Here is a 24,863-nt window from a genome sequence, read left to right as displayed (position 1 = left end):
AAAAATGTGAGGGGTGTACCCACTTTTGTGAGCTACTGTATGTTCTGCAGTATTTGGCCAAAGTCAACCCCCATGGCAGCCCATGTAAAAATTAAGCATTGGCCAAAAAAAATGTGTGGCTCCTAGAAGTCCTCCAGTATTAGTTTGCCAAGTATGGTGCCCTCAACCCCCATGGTTTGTGTACGGGCAGTGCCATGGAGCAGGGAATGCTGGGTACCATGTTAATCTCCATATTCTTAGCTATCCAATGTTACCTGCGGAGCAGGGCTCACTGGTACCTATGTTCCTCAGTATTCGTGCAAATTTGACCCCGTGCCAGTCCTCGTGAAAATTAGGCATCGGCCACAAAAAAATGTGTGCGGCCCCTGGGGGTCAGCTAGTATCCCTGTACCAAGTTTGGTGCCCATAACCCCTGTGATTAGGGTACCACAGGGCCCTGAATTTATAGTAGAGTGGCTTGCTGTATTAATCTTTGGCTCGGTCGCAGGTGGGAATTTGAGGGGCCGAAAGAGTCCAGGCTCCCACAGCTTGAGCCCCTGGACATGTTTGGGGCCCAATCTTTGGCCCCTCAAAATTCCCTACTGTGCCATATATTATCATGTCATTATATATTACAATCCCCTCCCAGCAACCCCCCCCCCCCTCCAATCCGCTGCCAGCACTACTTCTCCCCAATCCCCTCCCAGCACAAATCCCCCCCCCCCACTCTCTTCACAGCACCAAGTCACATTGTCAGATTGTGTCTCCTGCAATTGTCTGCGATTATTACCTTTTTTATTCAAATATATTGCTATCATCATACTATTTTTTTATACCTTTGTATTACTATTTATACTAACTTTTAGCTATTTTCAGGTACACCAACATAAGTCAGCATCAGAATGCCACGACATTCACGACGCCGATTCCGTGGAAGGCGATCACATCAGGAGGGCGGAGATTCTCTAGTCGCCCACAGGACGAGAGGCCAACTTCGGAGGAGACGGGAGGACACAGCCAACAACCGGAGCCGTTCTCCCAGAGACCGCAGGGAGTGTGAGAACCACCCAGCGTCACAGATGCCACCGGCCGTGGAGCAGCCTATCTGTTCCATCTGCCTGAGTGAGTATATCACAGAGGACACCAGAACACTTCACTGTTCTCATATATTCCACTCTGCTTGTATTTACAGATGGCTTTTACAAGCTCCTACTTGTCCACTGTGCCGGGTAATTCTTCCTGCTGAAGACCGTGTGAACTTTAATTTCATCATGGCGTTTGATGAAAATGGAGACCGCCAAATGGTTTTCATGTAAGTATAAAATAACACTTTTCTCCTCAGATGCCTGGAAAACAACATGGACTAATGTAGACCAATATGTATATTTTAGCCTTTTTCTGCTTATAGTAGAAAATGCTTGGGAAAAAAAATATATATACTGTATGTGTATGTATATACAGTGGGTACGGAAAGTATTCAGACCCCCTTAAATTTTTCACTCTTTGTTATATTGCAGCCATTTGCTAAAATCATTTAAGTTCATTCTTCTTCCTCATGAATGTAAACATAGCACCCCATACTGACAGAAAAACACAGAATTGTTGACATTGTTGCAGATTTATTAAAAAAGAAAAACTGAAATATCACATGGTCCTAAGTATTCAGACCCTTTGCTCAGTATTTAGTAGAAGCCCCCTTTTGATCTAATACAGCCAGGAGTCTTTTTGGGAAAGATGCAACAAGTCTTTCACACCTGGATTTGGGGATCCTCTGCCATTCCTCCTTGCAGATCCTCTCCAGTTCTGTCAGGTTGGATGGTAAACGTTGGTGGACAGCCATTTTTAGGTCTCTCCAGAGATGCTCAATTGGGTTTAAGTCAGGGCTCTGGCTGGGCCATTCAAGAACAGTCACGGAGTTGTTGTGAAGCCACTCCTTCGTTATTTTAGCTGTGTGCTTAGGGTCATTGTCTTGTTGGAAGGTAAACCTTCGGCCCAGTCTGAGGTCCAGAGCACTCTGGAGAAGGTTTATGTCCAGGATATCCCTGTACTTGGCCGCATTCATCTTTCCCTCGATTTCAACCAGTCGTCCTGTCCCTGCAGCTGAAAAACACCCCCACAGCATGATGCTGCCACCACCATGCTTCACTGTTGGGACTGTATTGGACAGGTGATGAGCAGTGTCTGGTTTTCTCCACACATACCGCTTCGAATTAAGGCCAAAAAAGTTCTATTTTGGTCTCATCAGACCAGAGAATCTTATTTCTCACCATCTTGGAGTCCTTCAGGTGTTTTTTAGCAAACTCCATGCGGGCTTTCATGTGTCTTACACTGAGGAGAGGCTTCCGTCGGGCCCCTCTGCCATAAAGCCCCGACTGGTGGAGGGCTGCAGTGATGGTTGACTTTCTACAACTTTCTCCCATCTCCTGACTGCATCTCTGGAGCTCATCCACAGTGATCTTTGGGTTCTTCTTTACCTCTCTCACCAAGGCTCTTCTCCCCCGATAGCTCAGTTTGGCCGGACGGCCAGCTCTAGGAAGGGTTCTGGTCGTCCCAAACGTCTTCCATTTGAGGATTATGGAGGCCACTGTGCTCTTAGGAACCTTAAGTGCAGCAGAAATCTTTTTGTAACATTCATGAGGAAGAAGAATGAACTTAAATGATTTTAGCAAATGGCTGCAATATAGCAAAGAGTGAAAAATTTAAGGGGGTCTGAATACTTTCCGTACCCACTGTATATATATATATATATATATATATATATATATATATATATATATATATATACTCTAGACTTTTACTGCAGAAAGGAGTCCATTCATCCTGATGATGGCATCGCCTCTCAGATGAACACTCCAGACATTTACCGCAGAAAGGAGTCCTTTCATCCTGATGATGGCACCGCCTCTCAGGTGAACACTCCAGACATTTTACCGCAGAAAGGAGTCTCTGCATCCTGATGAAGGCACCGCCTCTCAGGTGGACACTCCAGACATTTACCGCAGAAAGGAGTCCTTTCATACTGATGATGGCACCGCCTCTCAGGTGAACACTCCAGACATTTTACCGCAGAAAGGAGTCTCTTCATCCTGATGATGGCACCGCCTCTCAGGTGAACACTCCAGACATTTACCGCAGAAAGGAGTCCTTTCATCCTGATGATGGCACCGCCTCTCAGGTGAACACTGCAGACATTTTACCGCAGAAAGGAGTCCTTTCATCCTGATGATGGCACCGCCTCTCAGATGAACACTCCAGACATTTACCGCAGAAAGGAGTCCTTTCATACTGATGATGGCACCGCCTCTCAGGTGAACACTCCAGGCATTTACCGCAGAAAGGAGTCCTTTCATACTGATGATGGCACCGCCTCTCAGGTGAACACTCCAGACATTTATCGCAGAAAGGAGTCCTTTCATACTGATGATGGCACCGCCTCTCAGGTGAACACTCCAGACATTTATCGCAGAAAGGAGTCCTTTCATCCTGATGATGGTACCGCCTCTCAGGTGAACACTCCAGGCTTATGCCACAGAAAGATTTGTAGGATATAACATTTTATCCTTGAGGCACCAGCGACTCTCATGAAATTGTCTCTGTATGTTTCTGCCTCCTTCTGTCATCCTCCTCCATTACCTCCCAAACCTCTTTTTTAGCCCTCAACCGAAAACCTATTTCAGGAAGTTAGATCAGAAAATAAATAAAATGAATAGGTATATGGAGGAGTCTGAGATCAGTAAAAATACTTATTTGGGTAAAGAACACATACCTGAATTAGATATATATTTTTTAAACTAGATTTAAGTGTCACTTACACATCTTACAAATAAAGGAGCGGAATTGGCCAGCTATAGGAGGAGGCTGGATTTTTTTTTTTTTTACACTAAACAATAGCCTAGAGTCCACTGCCCACCACCCATAGCCTACAGTCCACTGCCCACCGCCCATAGCCTACAGTCCACTGCCCACAGTCCACAGCCCACTGCCCATAGCCTACAGTCCACTGCCCATACCCTACACATACCTGAATTAGATATATATTTTTTAAACTAGATTTAAGTGTCACTTCAACATCTTACTAAAAAAGAAAGCGGCATTGGTCAGCTATAGGGGAGGAGGAGGCTGGATTTTTTTTTTTTTTTTTACACTAAACCATATCCTTTTTTTTTTGTAAACAACCAAAACACATCCACGAGGTAATGACCCTGTTCTCTGTTTTTCAATAAATCACGTTGGTACACGTTAGTTGTAGTAGTTATGTGCACTGCTCCATATACACTGCAAAGCCCATAGCCTACAGTCCACCGCCTACAGTCCACAACCCATAGCCTGCAGTCCACGGCCCACCGCCGATAGCCTACAGTCCACCCCCTCAACAGGAAGTCAGATCACAAAAAAACATATGGAGATTTGGAGGAGTCTGAGATCAGTAAAAATCGTTTTTTTGGAGCCCGCAGCCCAAAACCCACACCCCGCAGCCCAAAACCCACAGCCCAAAACCCACAGCCCAAAACCCACAGCCTAAAACCCGCAGCCTAAAACCCACAGCCTGCAGACCACAGCCCAAAACCCGCAGCCCAAAAGCCACACTCCACAGCCTGCAGCCCAAAACCCACAGTATTATTTTTTAAACTAGATTTAAGTGCCACTTCAACATCTTATGTTGAAAAAAAGGAGCATGATTGGCCGACAATAAGGGGAGGAGGATGCCGACTTTTTTAACACTAAACAATATCCTTCTTTTTTTTTTTGTAAAAATCCATACACATCCAGTAGGTAATGACCCTGTTACCTATTTTTTAATAACTCATTTCTTACTTGTTTTTCTGCTTCCTTGTTCTGTAACATCCTCCATGAGATCCCATACCTCTCCTTTTCCCCTCTACTTCTTCTTTGGAACAAGCAGTGCACGTTAGTTACAGTTATGTTCACTGCTCCATGTACACTGCAAAGCCCATAGCCTACAGTCCACTGCCCACCGCCCATAGCCTACAGTCCACTGCCCACCGCCCATAGCCTACAGTCCACTGCCCACCGCCCATAGCCTACAGTCCACTTCCCACCGCCCATAGCCTACAGTCCACTTCCCACCGCCCATAGTCTACAGTCCACTGCCCACCGCCCATAGCCTACTGCCCACCGCCCATAGCTTACAGTCCACTGCCCACCGCCCATAGCTTACAGTCCACTGCCCACTGCCCATAGCCTACAGTCCACGGCCCACCGCCCATAGCCTACAGTACACTGCCCATAGCCTGCAGTCCATGGCCCACTGCCCATAGCTTACAGTCCACTGCCCACCGCCCATAGCCTACAGTCCACGGCCCACCGCCCATAGCCTACAGTACACTGCCCATAGCCTGCAGTCCATGGCCCACTGCCCATAGCCTACAGTCCACAGCCCACCGCCCATACCCTACACATACCTGAATTAGATATATATTTTTTAAACTAGATTTAAGTGTCACTTCAACATCTTACAAAAAAAGGAGCGGAATTGGCCAGCTATAGGGGAGGAGGAGGCTGGATTTTTTTTTTTTTTTTTACACTAAACAATATCCTTTTTTTTTTTTTTTTGTAAAAAACCAAAAACACATCCACGAGGTAATGACCCTGTTATCTGTTTTTCAATAAATCACGTTGGTACACGTTAGTTGCAGTTATGTGCACTGCTCCATATACACTGCAAAGCCCATAGCCTACAGTCCACCGCCTACAGTCCACAGCCCACAACCCATAGCCTGCAGTCCACGGCCCACCGTCGACAGCCTACAGTCCACAGCCCAAAACCCATAGCCTGCAGTCCAAGGCCCACCGCCGATAGCCTACAGTCCACCCCCTCAACAGGAAGTCAGATCACAAAAAACATATGGAGATTTGGAGGAGTCTGAGATCAGTAAAAATAGTTTTTTTGGAAACCGCAGCCCGCAGCCCAAAACCCACAGCCCAAAACCCGCAGCCCAAAAGCCACACTCCAAAGCCTGCAGCCCAAAACCCACAGTATATTTTTTAAACTAGATTTAAGTGTCACTTCAACATCCTTATGTTGAAAAAAAGGAGCATGATTGGCCGACAATAAGGGGAGGAGGATGCCGACTTTTTTAACACTAAACAATATCCTTCTTTTTTTTTTTTGTAAAAATCCATACACATCCAGTAGGTAATGACCCTGTTACCTATTTTTCAATAACTAATTTCTTACTTGTTTTTCTGCTTCCTTGTTCTGTAACATCCTCCATGAGATCCCACACCTCTCCTTTTCCCCTTCACTTTTTCTTTGGAACGAGCAGTGCACGTTAGTTACAGTTATGTTCACTGCTCCATGTACACTGCAAAGCCCATAGCCTACAGTCCACTGCCCACCACCCATAGCCTACAGTCCACTGCCCACCGCCCACAGCCTAGAGTCCACTGCCCACCGCCCATAGCCTACAGTCCACTGCCCACCGCCCATAGCCTACAGTCCACTGCCCACCGCCAATAGCCTACAGTCCACTGCCCACCGCCCATAGCCTACAGTCCACTGCCCACAGCCTACAGTCACGGCCCACCGCCCATAGCCTACAGTCCACTACCCATAGCCTGCAGTCCATGGCCCACTGCCCATAGCCTACAGTCCACAGCCCACCGCCCATACCCTACAGTCCTACCCCCACAGCAGGAAGTCGGAAAACAAAAAAAATATGGAGATTTGGAGGAGTCTGAGATCTGTGAAAATCACTTTTTTGGAGCCCACAGCCCGCAGCCCAAAAACCCGCAGACTACAGCCCAAAACCCACAGCCTGCAGCCCAAAACCTGCAGCCCAAAACTTGCAGCCCAAAGCCCGCAGACCACTACCCAAACCCACAGCTCGCAGCCCAAAACCCATTTCAGGAAGTTAGATCAGAAAAAAGATAAAATAAATAGATATGTGGAGGAGTCGGAGATCAGTAAAAAGTATTTTAATAGGTAAAGAACACTGTCTCCCTCTAATATTGTAAAGTGCTGCGTAAATTGCTGGCGCTATAGAAATCCTTAATAATAATAATAATAAAGAACACATACCTGAGTTAAATATATATATTTTAACCAGTTCCGGGCCGCCCGCCGCAGATATACTGCGGCACGGGCGGCGCGCTCACGCGTGGCTTGGGGGCACGCGTGAGCGCGCCCTCCGTTTCCGCGATGGTCTGATTCGGTACAGAACCGATCAGTCATCAAGTCAATGTTTTTTGGCCTGGTCCTAGCGATCGGTTCTGACCAATGACAGACCATCCTGTGCCTGTGTTTTGTAAACACAGGCACAGGAAATGCTGCTCTCTCCCCTCTTGGAGATCTTTTCGGTTCCAGCTTGAGAGGAGAGAGCATCTAACCGTGAGTATACCAATCACTACACATACACCACCTCAGTTAGGCACATTTAACCCCCTTATCACCCCCAGTTAACTCTTCCACGCCCTGTCATAGTGCACACTATATACTTTTGCTGATTACTGTAATAGTGTGCCTTGTGACTTCATTTAGGTTTAGCGACCGTTAGTTTCTGTCCCAAATAGGTTTAGGGTACCCGCCATCCCCCCCAATAAAGATTTAACCCCCTGATCAGCCCCAGTTAACCTCTTCATATCCTGTCACAGTGTAACTTTCATAGTGTACCGATCTTTTTTTCCGATCACTATATTAGTGTCACAGGGGACATTAGTTAGCGTTAACGCTAGTTAGCGTCAATCTAGGACAGCGTCAGATCCCCGCCGCATATTTAGAAATATAATTTAACCCTTTGATTGCCAGTGACACACACATACACACACCTCCATTACTAGTACAGTGTCTGAATGGCCCAATATCTTTGATCTGATCAGAACTGTACTAGGGTCCCCAATAGTTTAGGGTTCCCAAAAGCAGCGTTAGCAGGATCGGCCACGACACCTGCCAGCATCTGTGTTTAGCCCCTCCGCCCAGCCCACCCCACCCAAGCAAGTGCAGTAATCAATATAGATTACTGTCACTTCCGAAACACAAAACCGCAGCGTTAGCAGAGTCAGGCCTGATCTCTGCTAGCACTAGCAGTTTAATTTTTTCGTAGCGATTTAAACAGTCCTCGACAAACAGGTTCTTTTTTACCTGTTAGCCACACTACGTACCTGTAAATTTATTGTCCCTCCTGTCCTGGCCAACCTGGTCTCTGCATCGGAGGAATGTTTCCATCGCTACCACATATTAGTGGAGTGTTAGCATAGGGTACAGCATGGTACCGTCTAGGGCACACTTACACAGGGTCTCGAAAGATGTTCAATGGCGATCGCATTTTGAGAGACCCTCCTAACCTAGAAAGTTTTAAAGTTACAGAAAAAAAAGTGTAAAAAAAAAAAAGTTACAAAAAAAATGACAAAAAATAAAATAAAAAAGCCAAAAATAGTTGTGGTTTTATTGAGTTAATTTTCTGTTCTTACTCTGCTCTTCTACTTCTACTCTTCTACTTGTACTGTACTTTATTGTTACTGTTTTTCATTGTTAACCATTTTTTACTTTTCAGATACCAATATTCCATGCTATTATAATGTAATGTTTTATTTTTACTGTTTTATTGTTAATTATTGTTTGCCTTGCAGGTACGCCCATCAGCTGCCACACTGATTTATATATTCTGACAGCAACAGCGTGTGCGCTCAGCATATATAGAAATCTACTATGGCAGCGCTGTAGGAGGTGATTTCACCACCGCAGTTAAAAAAATAGGCAATACATGGCTTTCATCATGTATGCCCATCATTAGAAGTGGGTGGATGTTGGGCGGTCTAATGATGGGTATACCACTTATTTTCTGGCGGAGATTTCTTCATCCACATCGATCGATGTGGATGGAGGAATCTGTTAGGTTCTCTTTTTTCGTTCAGCCCACAGGCTGCATGAAAAAAAAAATATATATATATATTTTACAATATATGCCGAATACAATATATATCTACAATATATGCCGAACAAGGACCAGCAATGTACTGGTACGTCACTGGACTTTGAGTGGTTATACCAGGATGATGCCTGCAGATTTAGGCATCATCTTGGTATTGTTTTTTACAATATATGCCGAATTACAATATATATCTACAATATATGCCGAACAAGGACCAGCAATGTACTGGTACGTCACTGGACTTTGAGTGGTTATACCAGGATGATGCCTGCAGATTTAGGCATCATCTTGGTATCGTTTTTTACAGCCAGCGGTCGGCTTACATGTAAAAGCAATCCTAGCGGATAATTAGCTGCTAAACTGCTTTTACAAGCAGTAGGAGAGGACACCCCCCCCCCCCCCTCCTACCGCCTTCTGCGTTTTTTCTCGGGCTCTCCTGTTCCACCGGGTAACCCGAGAGTGCAGAGGCAGAGAATTAGGACAAAACCCTGAAAGAACAATTTATTGAAGGCATCAATACAGAAAATCTAAAGAGCCAACTAAGAATGTTAGCCGCCCAACATCCAAGGGCTACCTTCTTAGATTTCAAAGTACCTGTTACGACAGATTGCTGTCATAGGTGATATTTAAATTCACTGTGATAATAATAAAAATAAAAAAAAAAAAAAAAAATGAAAGGGAAGGTGTCAAAATTACATAAAAAAGCAAAATAAATAATAAAAAAAAAATTCAAGCATCCTTGTTCCCCCTGTGCTTGCGCGAAAAGGCGCACGTAAGCGTCGGTGTAGTGTCATATGTAAACAGCAATTGCAGCATGTGAGGTATCGCCGCGAACGCCAGGTCAAGGGCAGTAATTCTTGCAGTAGACCTCCTCTAAAAGTCTTACAGGTTGCCACTTTAGACGTACAAAGGCTTTTAAAAATGTACGTAGTTTGTTGCCGCTGCACGGGCGTACGTAATTTTAAAGCATGTCATGTTTGGTATCTATGTACTTGGCGTAAGATCATCTTTTACATTTTACCAAACAATTAGGAAATATATTGTGTATTTGTGCATTAAATTAAAAAAAAAAGTTATTTATTTTTTTTTTTTTTTGCAAAAATTGCGTTTGGAAAATCTGTGCGCAAATACAGTGTGACAAAAAAAATGCAACATCCACCATTTGGTTCTGTAGGGTCTCTGCTATGAAAAAAATATATAATGTTTGGGGGTTCAAAGTAATAAAGTATAAGGACATTTTTATTCACTTCTTTTCTATTATAATATTGCACCTTATAAGGAATATTATAATAGAAAAATTATTATAAGTGACTAAAAATGTCCTTCTAGCACATATAGTGGGTCTTTCTATGCTCCCTATTATTATGGAGTGAAACCTAATTTTATTAGTGAAATTGCACTATTATAATTTTTCACATCCTTTGCATATCTCTGGCTGACGTTTTCATTCACTTATTTTTCTACTATAATATTGCACCTTATAAGGAATATTAACTATTTTATCCGGATAAGCACATACTTCTTAGGCTTTTGGCTCTGCATTGATTCTTTGTTTAATTTTGGTTTGTGGTTAGTGAAAGGCACTTTTTGTAAGCTGCCATTAGGATTTATTGTTATATTATACAGTATATAGCAGCATAATTAAAAAAAAAAAAAAAAAAGCAGTTAAGGCCCCTTTCACACTTGCAGACCGTTCAGATCCGCCTGTCAGTTTTTCAGGTGGATCTGAACGGATGCCCCATGCATCTCTATTGGGCATCGGATGTCAGCGGAGACATGTCCACTGACATCCGATCCGATCCTCTCCATCAAATCCGGATGGATGGAAACCCTATTTCCCATCTGTCTGGCAGATCGGATGGGATCGGGTGAGAATGGACAGGCGGTCCGTTCTCAGCCGATTCCCCCATAGAGAACAGCGGAAACCTGACAGCTCCGTCTCAGAGACAGAGCTGCCATCCATCTGCTCAGCGGGGGATCGATCCCCCACTAAGAAAAAGGGAGTCCGCTGACAGAGCTGCAAGTGTGAAAGGGGCCTAAGGTATCAATGTACTGGGAGCATTATGTGCCCTGCAATGGTTACTTTTTAATGATTTTATTCCCAAAGTTGCTCAAGGATCATTCCAAAGCCTATGGAAATGGGGATTAGGGTGGCTGTACAGGTTGATAGCTAAAATGTGTTTGCAAGAGTCAGCAAAAAAAAAAAAAAAGAAATGTCAGCATTTGGAATAACAGAAGTGAAAAATAGTGCCCTCATTGGTGTTCTCGGGAGGAACGGTGCCCCCCGTCATTGGTGTTCCCGGGAGGAATGGTGCCCCATCATTGGTGTTCCCGGGAGGAATGGTGCCCCGTCATTGGTGTTCCCGGGAGGAATGGTGCCCCGTCATTGGTGTCACCGGGAGGAATGGTGCCCCGTCATTGGTATCAATGGGAGAAATAGTGCCCCTTCATTGGTGTTGTCGGGGGGAACAGTGCTCCATCATTGGTGTTGCCGGGAGGAATAGTGCACCATCATTGGTGTTGCCGGGGGGGAAAAAAATGGCATATTGAGTTTTTTTTTATGATTTTATACGATTAATTGAAACAATAATCGGCCAACTAATCGATTTTGAAAATAATCGCTAGTTGCAGCCCTAAAAAAAATATTTTTTATGTAAACAAAAAGTCACAGAAAAGGATTGGTCTTCAAGTGGTTAGAAGAGTGGGTGATGTGTGGCTAAGGTTGAGCATAAAATGCCAGGACAGTTCAAACATCCCCCAAATGACCCCTTTTTGGAAAGTAGACAACCAAATGTATTTCCTGAGAAGCATGTTAAGTCCATGGAGTATTTTATATTTTGCCCGGTAAGTTTCGGTAAAATGACAATATATGTGAAATGACACCCCAAAATACATTCTGCTTCTTCTCCTGAGTACAGGAATACCACAAGTGTGAGACTTTTTGGGAGCCTAGCTGTGTATGGAACCCCAAAAACCAATCACCACCTTCAGGTTTTCTAATGGCGTAAATTGCTTATTTTACTTCCTCACTACCTATCACAGTTTCAGGGGCTCTGAAAATTTCAAGATAGCACAACCCCCCCCAAATGACCCCATTTTGCAAAGTAAACATTCCAACCTATTTTCTGAGAGGCATGGTGAGTCCATGGAATATTTTATATTTTGCCACAAGTTTCGGGGGAAATTATTATTATTTTTTTAATTTTTTTTTTTACACAAAGTTGTCATGAAATGATATATTGCTCACACATGCCATGAATATATTTGAAATGAAATACCAAAATGCATTCTACTGCTTCTTCCGAGTACAGAGATACCACATGTGTGAGACTTTTTGGCAGTCTAGCCACGTACAGGACCCCGAAAACCAATCACCACGTTCAGGCTTTCTAAGACCACAAATTGTTGATTTCACTCCTCACTACCGATCACAGTTTTAGAGGCCATGAAATTCCAAGATAGCACAAACCCCCCCCCCCCCCCCCCCAAATGACCCATTTTCGAAAAGTAGACACCCTGAGGTATTTGCTAAGATGCATGGGGAGTATTTTGCAGCTCTCATTTATTTTGGAAAATGAAGAAAAAGAAAATGCATTTTTTTTCTCTTTTTTCAATTCTCAAAACTTTGTGACAAACAGTGATATCTGCAAAACACTCAACATGTCTCTCAGCAAATAGCTTGGGGTGTGTACTTTCCGAAAAGGCGTAATTTGGGGGGGAGGGTTTGTGCTGTCTTGGCATTTCATGGCCTCCAAAACTGTGATAGAATCACAGTTTGTGGAATCAACAATTTACGCCCTTGGAAAGCCTGATGGCGGTGATTGGTTTTCGGGGTCCTTTACGCGGCTAGACTGCCAAAAAGTCTCACACATGGGGTACCCCCATACTAAGGAGAAGCAGCAAAATGTATTTTGGGGTGTCATTTCACATATACTAATGGCATGTGTGAGCAATATATCATTTAGTGACAACTTTTTGTAAAAAAAAAAAAACGAATTAAGATTTTCTCAAGGGGAAACACGTCGGCTAGGAGAGGCCGCACTGTCACATCTTTGCGGTCCGCACTGCAGGCGGCCGCGAATACCATTATCGGAAGAAATTGATCATTGGGCTTATGTAAGTGTTCTACTATATGTACATAATACACGATTGGTCTTCCTCCTTTTTTGTATGAGTCTTTGCCTTGCATGGAGGAAGGTTTACAGCCCTACATGGTGATAGAACTCCGGGATACCGTGCACGGGGGAAACAGTCTTTCAGCCTTATAATCCATCCCTGCTGGTCTGTGGCCATCCATACTCTGGATAGAGTTTTAATTGGCTGACTTTTCCTTTCCATCTGGTAAGAGACCATTTTATCCATCTGCACGAGGTGTCCTAGTGTGGGCCGTGGTTACACCATAGCTTGGGTCGTGGTAATTGGATCCATCTTTATGCGATTTACTGGTTAATTCTGGTAAGGAGCCATTTCACCGCACACTTTGAGGACACTGCACTACAAAGAGCCCTTTCTTTACCACTGCATTTCCAGATTAGGAATATCATCACCTTATGTGGACTCACTTGTTTTATTTTTTAATTCATTTAATTTGTGGACTATTTATATTTATTGCATCACTTCATCACAGTGCACAGTTGGTGTTTTATACAGTATTTTGGTTTGTTTGTGCATTCTTTTTGTGGATAATTTTTTATCTATTGTATCACTTCATCATTTTGCACCGGTGGTGTTGTACACTGCATTTTGATTATCATTGCACAGGCAATGCTCTTACTTACTGTGAGGACCATGGAGAATGAACGTAGCCACCATCTAACAGGAAGTGACATCACAGGGAAAACAAAAGGAATTTGGAGAATAGGAGGCTGAGACCAACAGAAGGGACTTTTTTTGAGTTAAAGTGATTGTAAACGATCACCTAGTAAGACAACCCATTCATTTGAAAATAAAAAAGAAAGGCAAAACATTTTTGTGTAGATATAAAAACATTATAAATACTTTTTTCCCTTTTTTATAAGTGATCACATTCTCTCTGTTCTCAGCTTCATATGAGCTGGGGGAGGAGAAGCAGCAGCACACTGGGCTTCCAAGTGAATGGCTATGCAGATGGGGGCGTGTCAGGGCAACAGTACACTGAGTTCTCAGCACAGCTAGGGAACTGACCACGCTGTGCTTTTCTGCTTGGTGTGGACAGTTTATAATAGGAAAACAGAGGGACTGGCAGGAACACCGGGGATTTCACATAAAGTAAGCAACAACACACATGCATGGTGTGAACAGGGCACATAGAAAACAATTGTTTCCTATGGGTCCTACTCATACTCAGGGCTGGGACAAGGTCATTTGGTGCCCAGGGCGAAGATGGCAAACTGCGCCCCCCCATCCCCAATCCCGTCCCCGTCCCGGGTGTAATATAAGAGTCAATGTCGTTTCAAAACAAGAAAATACTTAAAACAATACAAATTCAATAGAAAACATTTAAAAATCTAAATTTTTTAACATCTTAGGCTAATTTGTTTTCTTCTACATATTTTTGGTTGGTTTTCGCAAAAGGTATCGCGTCTACTAACTACGGGAAAGATTTATGTAATTTTTATTGTTTTTTTCTTTTTTTTTTTCACTAGTAATGGCGGCGATCTGTCATTTTTTGCGGGACTGCGACATTGCAGCGGACAGATTGGACACCTGACTGACATTTTTGACACTTTTGGGGGGACCAGTGACATTACTACAGTAATCAGTGCTATAAATATGCACTGTCACTGTACTAATGACACTGGCAGGGAAGGGGTTAACACTGTGGGTGATCAAGGGGTGTGTTTCTAACTGTATGGGGGCGTGAAATTATCACAGAGACCTGTGATCCTATATAGAAGGATCAGAGGCGCTCTGTGATCATTCCAGGGAGAAGAACGGTCAGCTGTGTTTACAATAGCTGACCGTTGTTCTCTCTCAGTGGGGAGCGATCGCGGGTGTCAGGCGGCAATTGGAGTCGCCTGCCCTGTGCATCGGAGTCCCCGCTGATGTTACCGCTCAGGGCACCCTGTCCCTTCAACCCCCCCCCCCCCTGTACCGGCTCTGCTCATACTATACATGTGTGGAGGTGTGGCAGCAAAATGCAGCTCAATGGACATGATGTGAATAAGCCCTTCTTTAGTATTTCAGCACCGGACGGTGCTCATGTGACACCCCTTCAGTATAATGGAAGGACTGCTCACTGCCACTGCTGGAAGAATGAGGATATGCAACTTTCTTAAGTGCGGAAACAGAAAAATGTGCGGAAATAACACTGCTTTGTGATTTTTATTATAGGATCTTGTTGGTTTTTTCATTTCAGGAAATAATAAAAATCTATAGCTTTATAACTCTTGTCAGTGGATTTATTTGTCTTATTACCAAAATAAAACTATTTAAAGTGATACTAAAGACTCAGTTTTTTCATTTAAAAATACCAATAACATGTTATACTTACCTGCTCTGTGTAGTTGGTTTTGCACAGAGCAGCCCAGATCCTCCTTTTTCTTGGGTCCCTCTTAGGCTCCCCTGGCCTCTCCCTCCCTCCTGCCGAGTGCCCCCACAGTAAGCAGCTTGCTATGGGGACACCCGAGCCGCTGCTCTGTGTGTCCATTCAGATTAGACTTTAGGGGGCTTTAACCATTTCCAGACCCTAGGATATACCTGCATGTCCTCGGGCTGCAGCCATGATCCTGGTATAATTTTATGGTGCCGCCAATGCTCTAAATGTAAAAATGATCTGAGTGACTCTACAGCCACCTGAACACCTCTTTCCCTCCTGCCGCCATTCCTGGGCTCCCCTGGTTTGAAGTATGCACAGACTTTGAGGATACCACTATTCCCTTTGATGGGATTTCTAGTTCATATGCCTGAGGCGGGACTGGCTATGCTCATGTGTGTATAGAACATGATACATGGTTGAAGCCCCCGTTCTAGAAGTTCTCTGTAAATGGCACTGCGGTTCTGTCTTGGTCCTATAGTGCAGGGGTCCCCAACCCCGGGCCATGGACCTGTGATGGTTCACAGCCTCTTGATGACCGGGCTGCACAACAGGAGATGAGTAGTGACTGCGATAGACCCGTGCAGACCGCGGTCGCCGCTCATCTCCTGTTGTGCCATCCAATCAGCAGGGCAGGGGGCAGGAGGAGCTGCAGAGCAGAATGGAGAGTTTCTCCCGCCCCCTGCCCTGCTGATAGGATGACATCGTTGGGTGGGTGGGTGAGCCTGGAGAGGACACATGGACTAATCACAGCCTCTGCCCTGCCAAAGGTAGGAGTCCTGTGCAGGGTTGCTAGTGACACTGTAATATAAGGGGGACTATAATCATTACAGTGTCCCCTTTACAGTGCAGCTCCCTTTACATCACAGCCCCCCTTTACATTACAGTGCCCCCTTTACATCACAGCCCCACTTTACATTACAGTGCCCCCTTTACAGAGTAGTCCCAGTTACATTAATGTAAAGGGGCACTGTGATGTAAAGGGGACTGCACTGTGAAGGGGCACTGTAATGGCTGTAATGCCGAGGGAGGCTGTGATGTGAAAGTGAATGGATCTTTGGAAGGATCACCTGGTTTCTTCATTGACAGCATGTAATGCTTTGGGGATGAATTCTGATTATATATAAAACGGGGAATAAAACATACGCCATTTGATCCTTCATATACTGGGGCCCAGCGCGTGTTATATACACCAACATTCCTAGAAGGTTAGATATACACTCACCGGCCCCTTTATTAGGTGCACCTGTTCAATTGCTTGGTAACACTAATTGCTAATCAGCCAAACACATTGCAGCAACTTAATGCATTTAGACATCTAGACGTGGTGAAGACAACTTGCTGAAATTTAAACCAAGCATCAGAATGGGGAATAAAGGGTATTTAAATGACTTTGAATGTGGCATGGTTGTTGGTGCCAGGCGGGCTGCTCTGAGTATTTAATGTGAGGTATCGCTGCAATCGTTAAAGCGAGAGTGAGAATTCTAGGGCAAGACCTCCTCTGTAACTTTAAACAGGTAACCTGTAAAAACATTTTTAAAGAGTCACCTATGTAGTTTGGCGCCATTTCACGAGCGTGCGCAATTTTAAAGCATGACATGTTGGGTATCAATTTACTCAGGGTAACTTCATCTTTCCCAATATACACAAAAAATTGGGGTAATTATAGTATTTGTTTTTAACTCATTAAAGCGGAGTTCCACCCTCATTTTTAAATTTACAGCATCAGTTACATTAAAACATCCTGAAAAAGAATTGGATAATATTTTTTTTTTTTTTTTTTGTTTCACTTACCTTTATTTTTAATGAAAATTAACTTACCTTCCTGCCACTTCCTCCTTCTGCGGCCGCCGACGTCACTTCCTTCTTTGCATTGACTCCTGGGAGATGAGTGTCATCAATCCCAGGTGTCAATGCGCCTGCACCGGTGTCCCTCGTCACTTCCGGTTCAGGCGCGTCATTCCCTGCTGAATGAATGAGAACAGCTTCTGGGTATGCGCAGAACCAGCCGTGGGATGATGCGCTTGCCCCGGAAGTGATGAGGCTTGGCATTCTGGGACTCCGACATCCAGGAAGAGGGACACTGCGGCTTCAGCTGCCCACACCGCAGATGGCAGCGCTGGACAAGAAATTTACAAGGTAAGTATTTAATTTAGCAGGTAAGCTAAACAGGGGACAGATCAGAGGCTATCAAATGCACTAGCCCTGACTGTTCTAGGGGTATTTTTATCTAAAAAAACAAAAATTTGGGTGGAACAATTTTTTTATTTTTTTTGTAAATTGCGTTTGAAAGACGGTGTGACAAATACAGTCCGACATAAAAAATTGCAATGAGCACCATTTTATTCTCTAGGGTCTGTTTTTTTTTTTTTAGCAAAAAACGGAATTTTTGTAAAATCTTACCTGTAAAATTCCTTTCTCTGAGTCCTCCGACAGTCGCCGCCTCTTCATATTCGTCACATATGGGGTATTAGACTTTGCTCCGAAGGAGTAGCTAGGCAACAGAATATGTTAACATTAAAGCTTTTAACATATCCCACCCTCAAGGGGTGGTCCCCTCAGTCAATACCCTCCTACTTTCTGCAACCATATCTCAGTTTCAGTGGAATAGCAGTAGAGTATACAACCAAACCCCAAAAGAGGGGCGGGGGCGGCGACTGTCGGAGGACTCAGAGAAAGGAATTTTACAGGTAAGATTTTACAAAAATTCCGTTTTCTCTTACGTCCTCCGACAGTCGCCGCCTCTTCATATTCGTCACATATGGGGACGTCCCAAAGCAGTGCAAACATGAGGGGTGGGAAACGCATCCGCGCCGAAAGGCAACGCAGTCTCCGCATCAAAGAAAGGAACCTTACCAAAGGAAGGAAACCAGCTGGGCAACAGGAAAAAAACAAGTGCTCAACAGGAGCAACAACCCAGGAAAAGACAAATAACCAGGGGATAAAAAACTTATCCCAACAGCCAGAGGTCCCCAACAAGGGACCCTAGGGAATCGCCGCACTAAGAATCTTGCGGCCAAAGGAAGCATCCGCCGATGGCTGAACATCTACTTTGTAGAATTTTGTGAAAGTGTGCACGGTCGACCAGGTCGCCGCCTTACACACCTGGACTACAGAAGCCCCATGACGACAGGCCCAAGACGTACTCAGAGATCTAGTAGAGTGCGCCTTCACAGGCACAGGGGGAACCTTCCCCTGCAAAGCATAGGCCTGTTCAATGGTCTGCCTGATCCATTTGGCGATGGTAGAGGCCGACGCCGCCATGCCCTTCCGAGGACCCTCTGGAAGAACAAACAAGGAATCCGTCTTTCGAAAAGACTCACCTCCTTTGGATGTTTAGGCTTTGCGCACAGCGAAGGCAAGACAATATCCTCATTAAGATGGAATTCCGAAACTCGCTTCGGAAGAAAAGAAGGATTAGGTCGCAAGACCACCTTGTCCAAATGAACAACCAGATACGGAGACTTGCAGGACAAAGCCGCCAGCTCCGACACTCTGCGAGCCGAAGTGATCGCAACCAAAAAGGCGACCTTTTTGGACAACATAGACAACGAGATTTCCCTGATCTGTTCAAAAGGAGCACGTTGTAACACAGATAGAACGAGATTCAAGTCCCAAGGGGGCAGAGGATCCCTCCTAGGAGGAACCAGATGCCGCACTCCCTGAACAAAAGTGCCAACCAAGGAGTTGGAAGCCACGGGACGTTGAAACAGAACGGCCAGCGCAGACACCTGACCCTTTATCGTAGCCAGCGCCAAACGCTGATCGACACCCGTTTGAAGGAAGGACAGCACTCGGGAAACCGAGTACGTGCGGGGTGAAAACCCCCTGGACTCACACCAGGCAAAATAGGCCTTCCAAGTACGGTAATAAACCTTCCCTGAGGAAGACTTCCTCGCGTTGATCAAGGTATGAACGACCTCTGGGGAGAGACCCTTCTCCTTCAGGACCTCGGTCTCAACAGCCAGGCCGTCAAAGCCAGCGACTGTAAAGCAGGATGGTATATCGGCCCTTGAGACAGGAGATCGGCTCGAAGAGGCAGACGCCACAGGGCGTCGACCGCTAGATTCACGAGGTCTGCGTACCAGGACCGGCGAGGCCAGTCCGGTGCCACAAGAATCACCGTGCTGCGTTCCGAGTGTAACCTGCGAAGGAACCTGGACAGCAACTGAATCGGTGGAAACGCGTACATCAGCTTGTACTGATGCCACGGGGCCACTAACGCGTCCGACGCGTCTGCCCGAGGGTCGCGCATCCTTGCCACGAACCTTCTCACCTTGTTGTTGAGACGAGACGCGAACAGGTCCACATCTGAAGACCCCACTTCGCGCACAACATCTGGAAGACAGCCGGGTGGAGAGACCATTCCCCCTGATCCAAGGTCTGGCGACTCAGATAGTCCGCCTGCCAGTTCTCCACCCCTAGAATGTGAACCGCCGTTATCGCCGGGACATGAGTCTCGGCCCAAGACAGAATGTCGGCTACTTCCCGAGCCGCTCGGGCACTCCTGGTGCCCCCTTGGTGGTTGAAGTAGGCCACCGCCGTGGCATTGTCCGTCTGCACCCGAACCGGGCAGCCCTGCAGCCGGTCCGTCCAGCGATGAAGACAGAGATTTATCGCACGCAATTCCAGAATGTTGATCGGAAGGGAGGACTCCCCCTCCGACCAAGTCCCCTGGGCGGACAGAACGCCCAGAACACCACCCCAGCCCGACAGGCTGGCATCCGTAGTGATTACCGTCCACGAGATAGGACGAAACGACTTGCCCCCGGACACCATCGGGGACTGGAGCCACCACAGAAGGTCTCTTCTGGTGCGATGACTCAACGAGATTTGAAGATCCAGAGATTGAGGTCGCCCGTCCCACATGGACAGGATCTCCGCTTGGAGACCCCGCGTGTGAAACTGGGCGAAGGGAATCGCCTCGAAGGCCGAGACCATCAATCCCAGACATCTCATGCACGTCCGCAGAGACGAGTGCGGAACGTCCCTGAGGGACCTGACTTCCTCCTGAAGAGTTCTGAGTTTGTCTTCCGGCAGGAAGACCTTCGCCTGCACCGAGTCCAGAATCATTCCCAGGTAGGGAAGACGAACCGACGGACTCAGTGTCGACTTTGGAAAATTTATCGTCCAACCAAACTCCTGCAGAGTTTGCATCGTGACAGACAGGTCCTTCTCCAGACCCTGGCTGGTCGCAGACCGAACCAGAATGTCGTCCAGATACCCCAGGACAGAAATGCCCTGGGCCCTCAATAATGCCAGAACCGGTGCAAGCACCTTGGTGAAGACCCGCGGAGCCGAGGCGAGACCAAAAGGCAACGCCACGAACTGGTAGTGATCCTCCGCAATGGCGAATCGAAGGTACCTCTGGTGACCCTCGAAAATGGGGATGTGAAGATACGCATCCTTCAAATCGATGGAGGCCATGAATTCCCCCGGAACCAGGGCAGCCACCACCGACCGCAGGGATTCCATGCGGAACTTGCGAACCCGCACAGAGCGGTTCAGAGCCTTCAAATTCAGAATTGGACGAACCTTGCCCTCCTTTCTGGGCACGGTGAACAGATTGGAATAAAACCCCCGAAATCTGTCCCGATGAGGCACCGGAACTACCACTCCCTGAGCTCTCAGGTCCCGCACCGCCAGGTGCAGGTCCCGTAAACGCTCTGGAGACAGTTGAAGATTTGAGGGAAAAAATCTGCTCTCCGACCGAGAGAGAAACTCGATCTTGTAACCAGATCGAACGATCTCCTGAACCCATCTGTCCCGCACGCGGGCCAACCAGGGCTGAAGAAAACCGAGCAAGCGTCCCCCCACCCCAAAACTGGGTGAGGGCGCCCCTTCAGGCCGCACTGTTATGGGCTGCGGATCCGGATTGACCGGACTTCTGTTTTCCAGACCATGGCTTCTTCTGAGAGCCTTGACCTTTGAACGGTTTGCCCTTGTAGTGCGACCGAAAGGCACGAAAGGACCCCTGAGGGGGCCGAAAATTAGCATGCTTCTTCCCAGAAGCCCCCTTAGCCTTGGGGAAATGGGGCAAGAGAGTGCTCTTACCTCCGGTGATCCCCTTAATCAACACATCCAAGGACTCCCCAAAAAGGCGAGACCCATCATAAGGCAGATTGGCTAAGGTCTTACGTGAAGATTGGTCCACCGACCAACATTTCAACCAAACCAGGCGGCGAGACAACACCGCCACGCTGTGCACACGTGCAGCCAACGGGACCAAGTCCGCATCACACAGATACATGACACCCTGGTGGACTTGATCCACCATATCCAGGGTCGCCGGCGAGGCCGAATCGGCCACTAGGACGCGCCTAAGCATCTGCGTCCAACTTGTGACAGCCTGGGCCGCCATGAGAGAGGCAAACAGAGCCTTAAGCATAGAACCCGTAACAGAATAAGTATGACGGGCAAGAGACTCCAATCTCCTATCCGTGGCATCACGGAACACAGGGGAATCCTCTGCAGGAATCGCAGTGGATTTGTTTAAAACCGCAATTGCGTGATCCACTGGGGGTGGCACACACCACCTTTCATCAGTGGAAGGCGAGAAAGGATAACGCAGCTTGAACCTACTTGGTACAGCAAAAGGTTTGCGTAGATTGCGCCATTGTTCCTTAACAGCGCGCTGAAAATCATCATTGCAGGGAAAAACCTGCGGCGTCCTGCGTTTCCTCTGCGTCCCATAAGGCGCCAAGGCAGCGGGGGGACACACTTCATCCTGCAAACGCAGCGTTTGTTTTATGGAAGCAATCAATTCATCCATGATTGCAAGCTCTTCAGGCGAGCCAGGGGGAGAATTATCAACCCCTTCAACTTCAGCCTCCACCTCGGACCCCACTAGATCCAGGGAGGAGCGGGACCCCGATAAGCAGGCCCCCGCCATAACAGCCCCATCACCTTCACCCTCAGAATCAGAGGAAAGAGAAACTCTGGGTCTTTTAGTAGATTGAGCAGCCACCAGCATCTGCACCTGAGCAGCAAGGCCAGCCACAATAGTGGCTAAATCCCCCCCTGGGGGGGAAACAGCGGTCCCCTGGCTTTCCACCAAGGCGGTAGGAAATTTTCCCTCCTAAGAATCCATTGCCCCTATTACAAATGCCGGATAATAAAGGGTTAACTGCCCCTTTAACAAGCGCGGCGAGCGCAGCCCACCGCACCACACACAAGCACAATGAGACCCCCACAGGGACAATAAAACTGACACAGGCAATGGATAAGAAGGATATAACCTGAGGAGACCCTTGCCGCTGCTGCTGCCTCGATCGGTGTTCCTGGAGAAGAGGAAGTGATGCGGCCAGGGCACTCTATTAAAGCCTATGGGAGGCTACAAGAAAATGGCCGCCATGCATGTAGAACATGCGGCCGGAGCGAGTGTAGGCAAAATGGCGCCGTTTGGCGCGGAAACCGCCGCTCCACAGTACAGTAATGCACACATGTCATCCATGTATAAAAAAACATGTTAGATCGCCGCAGCGATCGCTGTATAGTGCCCAACCATGCCACAAAACATGCCCCACAGCACACAGCTTCTCACACTGACAAAGCTGACACAGATAGTGTCACACAGCTCCCCCCCCCCTGCAGCCCACAGCATGCAGCCGAGTGATAGGGAGACAAACAGTGTGAACAGAGGCAGGTTACACAGTCCCAGACTGACACCCCCCCAGACAGACAGGTCCCCACATAGATACACTTACCTCACAATGGCGTGGGGGACCCGCACAGGCGAACAAGCCGCTGCACATGAGGCAGGGAGAGTCACATACAAGACGCACAGAATGGGGGTTAAGAAACCGCACAGCGTCCAGTGAGGTAGCCACCTCACCAATCATCCCTGCACCGAACAGGGATGGGTCGTTCACTGTGCCAGGAGCGTTACCTGGCTGAACACTCGATGGCAGGCTGGGAAGCCACTGACCCACGACCTGCGACCAGGGGGATCAGCCCGAGACCCAGCCCGCATGATCCTCTTCATCTGAAGAACTAACTAATGCTGACAAAAAGAACAGCTAAGTAAAGGTAGAGAGAAAACTCAAACAAAAAATCAAAAAAGAAGAAAGAGTCTGGGGCACAAAGCCCCAGCACAGAGAGAGCCAGCCACTCCTGACAAGCTAGACATTGAAACTGAGATGTGGTTGCAGGAAGTAGGAGGGTATTGACTGAGGGGACCACCCCTTGAGGGTGGGATATGTTAAAAGCTTTAATGTTAACATATTCTGTTGCCTAGCTACTCCTTCGGAGCAAAGTCTAATACCCATATGTGACGAATATGAAGAGGCGGCGACTGTCGGAGGACGTAAGAGAAACATATTTTATATTCTATTTTCTAGCACAAAAAAATGATTTTTACTTCTAAACAATAAATGTCAGAAAAAGGCCTGGTCTTTAAAGCAGAGCTCCACCCAAAAGAGGAAGCTCCGCTCTAAGCATGCCTCTCCACCTCCTATGCCACATTTGGCATGTAACTTTTTTTGGGGGGGAGCGGGTACCTAGTTTTGACAGGTACCAACTTCCAAGCTGTCTCAGCCGGGTGTCCACATATGTAATGCCAGCGCTGGGATGGGGAGAGGGAAACAAGCGGTGGTTTGGGTGACCACATGGCTGGATCCTGGGACAGGTGAGATACACTTCTTGTAGCTGCTGACTTTTATAAACACAAAAAAGACTGGAACTCCGCTTTAAGTGGCTAATAGACTAAGCACTAATTTCTACTATTAGGGTGCAACAATAGTACATTGGCTGTAAACTTTTTCACCACCTCTATTTGGCCACTAGATGGCACACAGGCTGCCATAGATTGCCCCAAGAATAAATACAATAAAGTATATGTGGAGAATAGCAGTGAAGGATTATTTGGTAATGGCCAACCAGAGGAAAGTGTTCAATAGAAGAATTGATATCTCACTTCTGTGATTACTGGGGCTACTTACTTCCTCCATACCGGTTCAGACTTCCCGGATTTGTCCCTGATGCCTTTTGAAACAGCCGCTTCTTTTCCTCCCGTTGTATGGCGCTGCAGCCAGAGATCCCGCATGCGATGTGGGAGTCATTGAGTTGTCGCTTGTGCAATTTTTAGGGACGCATCTCCAGGGCTCCTTTAGATGTGACAGAGCCTAGGAGCAGCACACCCCCAGGACTCCTTTAGTTATGACATAGTCTAGGAGCGACACATCCCTGGATCTCCTTTAGACGTGACAGGGCCGAGGATCCATGTGGGGGGGGGGGGGTTAGGTGGTGAGGAAAATCACTCAGTGGGACATCCTTTTAGATGTGACAGGGTCTAGAAAAAAAAGTCCCAGTAGTCCCCCAGTGGTCCCTGTAGCTGCCTACCTTACTCGACATCCCCTCTTTTGACTGCAGGGAGTGGGGCAGATCATGGACCACACACCAATTTTTCTATGTATTTCTGATCGGGATGTAGGTACCAGATTTTTTGTTAAAGTTATCATTAGACTTAGCCACACACAACT

The sequence above is a fragment of the Pelophylax lessonae genome, assembly GCF_965119305.1.
Source record: "Pelophylax lessonae genome assembly, chromosome: 10".
In the NCBI taxonomy this organism is placed as follows: domain Eukaryota; kingdom Metazoa; phylum Chordata; class Amphibia; order Anura; family Ranidae; genus Pelophylax; species Pelophylax lessonae.
This window is presented reverse-complemented; position numbering follows the sequence as displayed.